Source organism: Apium graveolens, chromosome 9 (genome assembly GCF_009905375.1).
Source record: "Apium graveolens cultivar Ventura chromosome 9, ASM990537v1, whole genome shotgun sequence".
Classification (NCBI taxonomy): domain Eukaryota; kingdom Viridiplantae; phylum Streptophyta; class Magnoliopsida; order Apiales; family Apiaceae; genus Apium; species Apium graveolens.
Window position 1 is genome coordinate 159,015,723 of NC_133655.1, and position 6,585 is coordinate 159,022,307.

Below are 6,585 nucleotides of genomic sequence, written 5' to 3' on the forward strand. Positions count from 1 at the left end.
TTGGTTATGGTTATTCTGAGGGGATCGATTGCATTATCATTTAGTTGCATTCACGAGTTGCATTCATGCATTAGGTTTGTTTTGTAGTTTTGAGTCTGTTTATGCTTGAGGACAAGCATCGATTCAAGTTTGGGGGTGTGATAAGTGGATTTTATATCCACTTAGAACACTTTATTACAAGCTTAAATTGGTGTTTTGGACTCAAGTTGTTGGTATTTTGATGTGTTTTTGTGTTATTGCATTTCAGGTATCAGTTATATGAAGAAAAGAGCTTTTAAAGGAAATATGATAAAAAGTGATCATATTTGGAAGCCTAGGCTATTGTCAAGTTGTAGAGAATCTCTTTAGCTTCGCGTGGGCAGTTGAATCGCCTAATTCTGACGAGTAGAACTTAAGTTATGGCCAAAACAAGATTCATCAGAAATTTTTCCAGAAGATGCTTAAGCGAGAGCTGAGCGCCCCCGCCCGGAGAGCTGATCGGCCGCCCAAGGCGTGGCTGGTCGCTGATTTCGCTGAAAAAGCCTTTTTTGAGTGGAATTTGACGATTTTAAGGGTCCAGGTCCACTAGGGGCGTATATATACTTAAAAAACAGGGTTTTCATCATCCAGGAAGATTGAGACACCAAGGAGAAGACCTAGAAGCACAGAACAACTCCGAAAAAGAAGATCTTGTTTTCAACTTGTGATTCTTTGAATTAGTTGTAACTTTGGATGCTCGTTTTCGTTCTTGTTGAACCTAGATCTCGTTTATTCGTACTTTAATTATTATTCAGTTTATTAAGACCTTGTTTTATACCATGCTTTCATTGGAACCCATGGTGACGATGAGTTCAATTATGGGCTAATCGTTGTCATGGGGTTCTAGCAGATTTACTTATGGATTTGAATAATTAATTTGTTTCGATATCTTGGTGTGTGGTGATTGATTGATATTCTAGTATTGGTTGTGCTTATTTGACTTATGTGCGTAGCTAACATATAAGATAGCGTGTTAATCTCTATTGAAGCGACATTGAATATAGAGGTTTAGAACTTGCCATGCTAACACAGGTTCATGTATTGTATGCATGATTAGTGGGTAACTCTAACCGTTTTACTTGCCCTATGTAATCAAGATAGATAACTTATGCTTAAACTGTTATGTTGTCAAATTCTATAGACATATAGGGTCTCAATATAATTGGTGCCTATTCAGCTTCTATCTCTTTTGTGGATGTCTAGTAGAATGGTACCGTGCAACGAAAGTTGGCGTTTATCAGTTTCGTGTTATCTGATTAGTGTCATCACCATCACATGCTAAGGTTAAGAATAATAAGGCTATTGAATGAAGTAGTAATGAAGTAAGAATCCCATATTTGTCATATATATTAATTCAACCTCAATTTTCTTAGTTAATGTTATTTAGTATAATCTCTTAGTTTAATAAAAACCCAATTTGTTATTTGTCTTAGCATTGAGCGATAACCATACATTGTTGCATAGGTGCATAAATTGAACTTAACCTAAACCAGTCTCTGTGGGAACAAATCTGATTTATATCTTATACTACTTGCGAACGCGTATACTTGCATGAATATTAGCGCGTGTTTTCGCCCTAACAAAACACAGTTTTAATTACGAAAGGCCCTGACCACCTCGACTTTAATTTCTAAGGAAAAAGATAGAGACAAGAGTTGAACAAGAGAACTTGTTGCCCCGACATAAATGATTTGAGCACTAGACCCCTATCATGCCACCTCTTGACTTTCTCCTTATACATTTTGTTGTTCTCATACGCTTGAAGCCGAAACTCATCGAGTTCATTCAATTGAAGCATTCTTTCCTTACTCGCTGCATCCATATCAAGGTTTAACTTCTTCGAAGCCCAATATGCTTTGTGCTCGAGTTTCACAGGAAAATGACACCCCTTACCATAAACCAACTGAAATGGTGACATACCTAGCGAAGTCTTATATGCTGTTCGATACGCTCAAACAGCTTCATCAAGCTTAAATACCAATCCTTGATGGACAAACAACTTTCTCTAAAATGCGCTTGATCTCTCTATTAGACACTTCAGCTTGACCATTGGTCTGAGGATGGTAGGATGTAGCAATGTGATGATTCATATTATATCTTTGCATCATGGAAGTGAACTTGCAATTGCAGAAATGCGATCCCTTATCACTGATTATGACTCTTGAAGTCACAAATCTTGTGAATATCTGCTTATGAAAAAAATTCAGCACTACCTTCGCATCATTTGTCGACAAAGCCTTGTCTTCAACCCATTTCGACACATAATCAACCGCCAACCAGATATACTGATTATTATAAGATGAGACAAATGACCCCATGAAGTCAATTACCCAAACATCGAAGACCTCAACCTCGAGAAGCATATTAAGAGGCATCTCATCCCTCTTCGACATATTACCCACACGCTGGCATCGATCACAATTCAAAACAAACTGATGCGCATCCTTAAACAATGTAGGCCAGAAGAATCCCACTTGAAGGATACGAGCTGTTGTCTTCTCTCCACCATAGTGGCCTCCATAAACAGTCGGATGAAAGTCTCGCAAGATCCCCTCGTTTCGCTGTATGGAATACATCTCCTGATGATTTGGTCACCTCCTTGCCTAAACAAAAATGGCTCATCCCACATGTACCATTTCACCTCATGAAGAAACTTCTTCCTTTGAGCAGAAGACAAGTCTAGAGGCATAATGTTGCTGACAAGGTAGTTCACAATGTCTGCGAACTATGGTTCTTCTTCTTGTACCCCAAACAGTTGCTCATCGGGAAAAGACTCATTTATTAATGTCTTATCTTGTGAAGTTGCACTTGGATCTTCCAAACAAGAGAGATGATCAGCGAATTGATTCTCAGTACCTTTCCTGTCCTTGATCTCTAACTCAAATTCCTGAAGTAAAAGAAGCCATCGAATCAATCTAGGCTTCGAGTCCTTCTTAGAGACAAGATATCGAATAACAGCGTGATCAGTGAAAATTATCACCTTCGTCCCAAGAAAATAAGATCGAAACTTCTCAAAACCGTAGACAATGGCTAAGAGTTCTTTCTCAGTAGTAGTATAGTTCAGTTGAGCACCATTGAGGGTCTTACTAGCATAGTAGACCACATGAAATATGTTGTTCTTTCTCTATCCAAGAACTACTCCAACTGCATAGTCACTTGCATCACACATCATTTCAAAAGGTTCATTCCAATCAGGTGCAGTTATGACAGGTGCCATGATTAAATTCTTCTTTAAGATCTCGAAAGTAGCAAGGCACTCATCATCAAACTTGAAAGGAATATCTTTCTCTAGAAGATTGCACAAGGGTTTAGTGATTTTTGAGAAGTCCTTGATGAACCACCTATAGAAACCCGCATGACCAAGAAAGTTACGGACTCCCTTAACAGAAATTGGTGGAGGAAGGTTTTCAATGACCCCCACCTTGGCTATATCCACCTCAAGACCTTTACTAGAGACCTTGTGCCCAAGAATAATGTCTTAGTCGCACCATAAAGTGACATTTCTCCCAATTGAGAACTAGATTAGTCTCAACATACCTCTTAAGAACGACACCAAGATTTTGCAAGCACTCGTCAAAAGAATCACCGAACATAGAGAAATTATCCATGAACACCTCCACATTCTAACCATTCATGTCAGAGAAGATAGCCATCATGCATCTCTAAAATATGGCAGGTGCACCACAAAACCCAAAAGAAACTCTTCTGAAGGCAAAAGTACCAAATGGACCAGTGAATGTAGTATTTTCCTGATCTTCTGGAGTGATGCAAATCTTATTATAACCCGAATATCCATCCTGAAGACAGTAGTACTTATGCCCAGCCAACCTGTCAAGTATCTGATCAATGAACAGAAGAGGGAAGTGATCGTTGCTTGTGGCTTTGTTCAGCTTCATATAATCCATGCAAACTCTCCACCTCGTGACTGTTCAAGTAGGAATGAACTCATTCTTCTCATTAGCAACAACTGTGATACCTCCTTTCTTTGGAACACACTGAACTGGACTCACCCAAGAACTGTCAAAAATGGGATAGATGATCCCTACATCTAGCCACTTGAGAATTTCCTTCTTCACAACTTCTTTCATCATCGGATTAAGCCTTCTCTGTTGCTCAACAGTCAGCTTACTTCTATCCTCTAGCAAAATTTTATGCATACAATAAGAAGGGATGATTCCCTTGATATCTGTTGTAGTCCATCCAATTGCCAATTTGAACTTTCTCAGAATTTTCAAGAGCGTTTCCTCATCACTACCTGAAAGGTCAGATGCAATAATAACATGAAAAGTAGATGCATCACCTAAAAAAGCATACCTCAAGTGTTCAGGAAATGGTTTAAGCTCGGGTGTAGGAGCTTTCTCAATAGAAGGCTTGAGTCGCCCCTTAGCATTTTTCAGTTCTGACATTCCAAGAGATTCAAAAGGCATATCCAACCTTCTCTTCCAAGGAGAAGCATTCAAATATTGCAATTGCTCATCACCTTCATCGTCTTCGCTATCTGAATTCCCCAACAAGACCTTTTCTAAGGCATAAGACCTTAGCATTTGTTCAAGTTTTGAAGTAACAATAGAATCGACCAACTCCACTTTTAAGCACTCCTCGTTTTCAGTTGGGATGTTCATGGCATTGAACACATTAAAAGTCACAACCTGATCCAGTACTCACATGGTAAGCTCACCCTTCTGCACATCTATCAAGGTTCGACCTATAGCCAATAATGATCTTCCCAAGATTATGGGAATCTTCTTATCCTCCTCGAAATCAAGAATTACAAAGTTTGCAGGAAAGATGAGTTTATCCACCTTGACCAAGACATCCTCCATAATGCCTCGTGGATATGTAATAGAGCGATTGGCCAACTGCAAGGACATATAAGTAGGCTTTGGATAAGGTAAATCCATTTTTTGAAGACAGACAAGGGCATCAGGTTGATGCTAGCTCGTAAATCACATACATACTTGTCGAATGATAAGTTTCCAATAATGCAAGGAATAGTGAAGCTTCCAGGATCTTTAAACTTCAGAGGTAACTTCAGTTGCAGCACAACAGTGCACTCCTCCGTGAGAGCAACGGTCTCTAAGTCATCAAGCTTCACTTTCTGAGAGAGAATATCTTTCATAAACTTCACATAACTAGGCATATGTTCAAGAGCTTCAGCGGAAGGTATATTGATATGAAGTTTCTTGAACACCTCCAGAAACTTCTCAAACTGCTTATCCAGCTTTTTCTTCTACATCCTCTTAGGAAAATGAGGTGAATGATAGATCTGTTTCTCCCCTGTATTACCCTCAGGAAGAGTGTGTTGCACAGTAGTCTTCCTTGGTTCTAAATCTGCTTCCTTCTGCACTTTTTCCTCAGCCACGGCTTCATCTTCCGAAAATTGAGATTTTTCGGGAATTACAACCTTCCCATACCTCAATGTGATTGCCTTAACATGCTTATTAGCTTCCTTCTTCCTGGAACTTCCGTGACACTAGATAGTGAGCCAGGTTGACGATTCAGCAAGGCATTGGCAATCTACCCAATTTGATTCTCCAAGGTCTTAATAGACACTGCTTAACTCTTGCACATGAGCCTCAACTCCTCCAATTCATATTTTTCATTAGATTGTTGCAGCTAGAGTTGTTGTCTTGGTGCGTATTGTGGTTGCTGAATACTAGGAGGGTTATACTGCTTTGCTGGATACCACTGATAAGGCTGTTGAACCGCATCCTGAGAGTTGTTCCAGCTGAAATTAGGATGATTGCGGTTGCTGGGATGATAGGTAGCTGGAACAGGCTACTGGACCTTTGAAAGTTACTCACGAACTGAGCTGATTCAGTAGAAATAGCATACTGCTCCGTCTCATGGGCACCAACACAAAGCTCACAGACACTAGTGATCTGATTAACTCCATAATTAGCGAAAGAATCCACCTTCATCGACAAAGCCTTAAGCTGAGCAACTATAGCAGTAGCTGCATCTACCTTTAGAATTCCTGCTACCTTGCTTTGAGTTAGTCTCTGAGAAGGATTATGTTATTCATTAGCAACCATCAGTTCAACCCATTCATAAGCTTCATCGTAGATTTTAGCCCACAAGGCTCTGCCTGATGCTGCATCAAGCATGGGTCTAGAAGTAGCACCCAAACCATTATAGAAACAGTAAATAATAATCCAGTCAGGCATCTCGTGGTGAGGACATTTCCTAAACATCTCCTTATATTGCTCCCAAGCCTCACGCAATGACTCCCTAGACTGCTGCGCAAATTGAGTAAGAGCATTCCTAATTGCAGTTGTCTTCGCCATATGAAATAACTTAATAAGAAAAATTTGAGCCAAATCTTCCCATTTAGTGATAGAGCCTGGTGGTAGAGATTGTAACCAGCTCTTAGCTTTATCCTTCAGAGAGAATGGGAAAAACTTTAGCTTTATAGCATCTTCAGACACGTTGTTGAATTTGAAAGTGTCGCAGATCTCGATGAAATCTCTAATATGCATGTTGGGCTCTTCCGTTGGAGAGCCCCCAAAATGAACTAAATTCTGTGTCATCTGAATCGTGCTAGCTTTTATTTCAAAAGTGTTAGTC

General features: G+C 39.7%; 1 non-coding gene across 1 annotated transcript; it reads left to right on the forward strand.

Annotated features, from left to right (window-relative positions):
* The first annotated feature begins 6,183 nt into the window (after positions 1-6,183).
* LOC141687687 (small nucleolar RNA R71) lies at positions 6,184-6,294 on the forward strand. The gene has a single exon (XR_012561175.1). It is a non-coding gene; the product is annotated as a small nucleolar RNA R71 (small nucleolar RNA).
* The last annotated feature ends 291 nt before the right edge of the window (positions 6,295-6,585 follow it).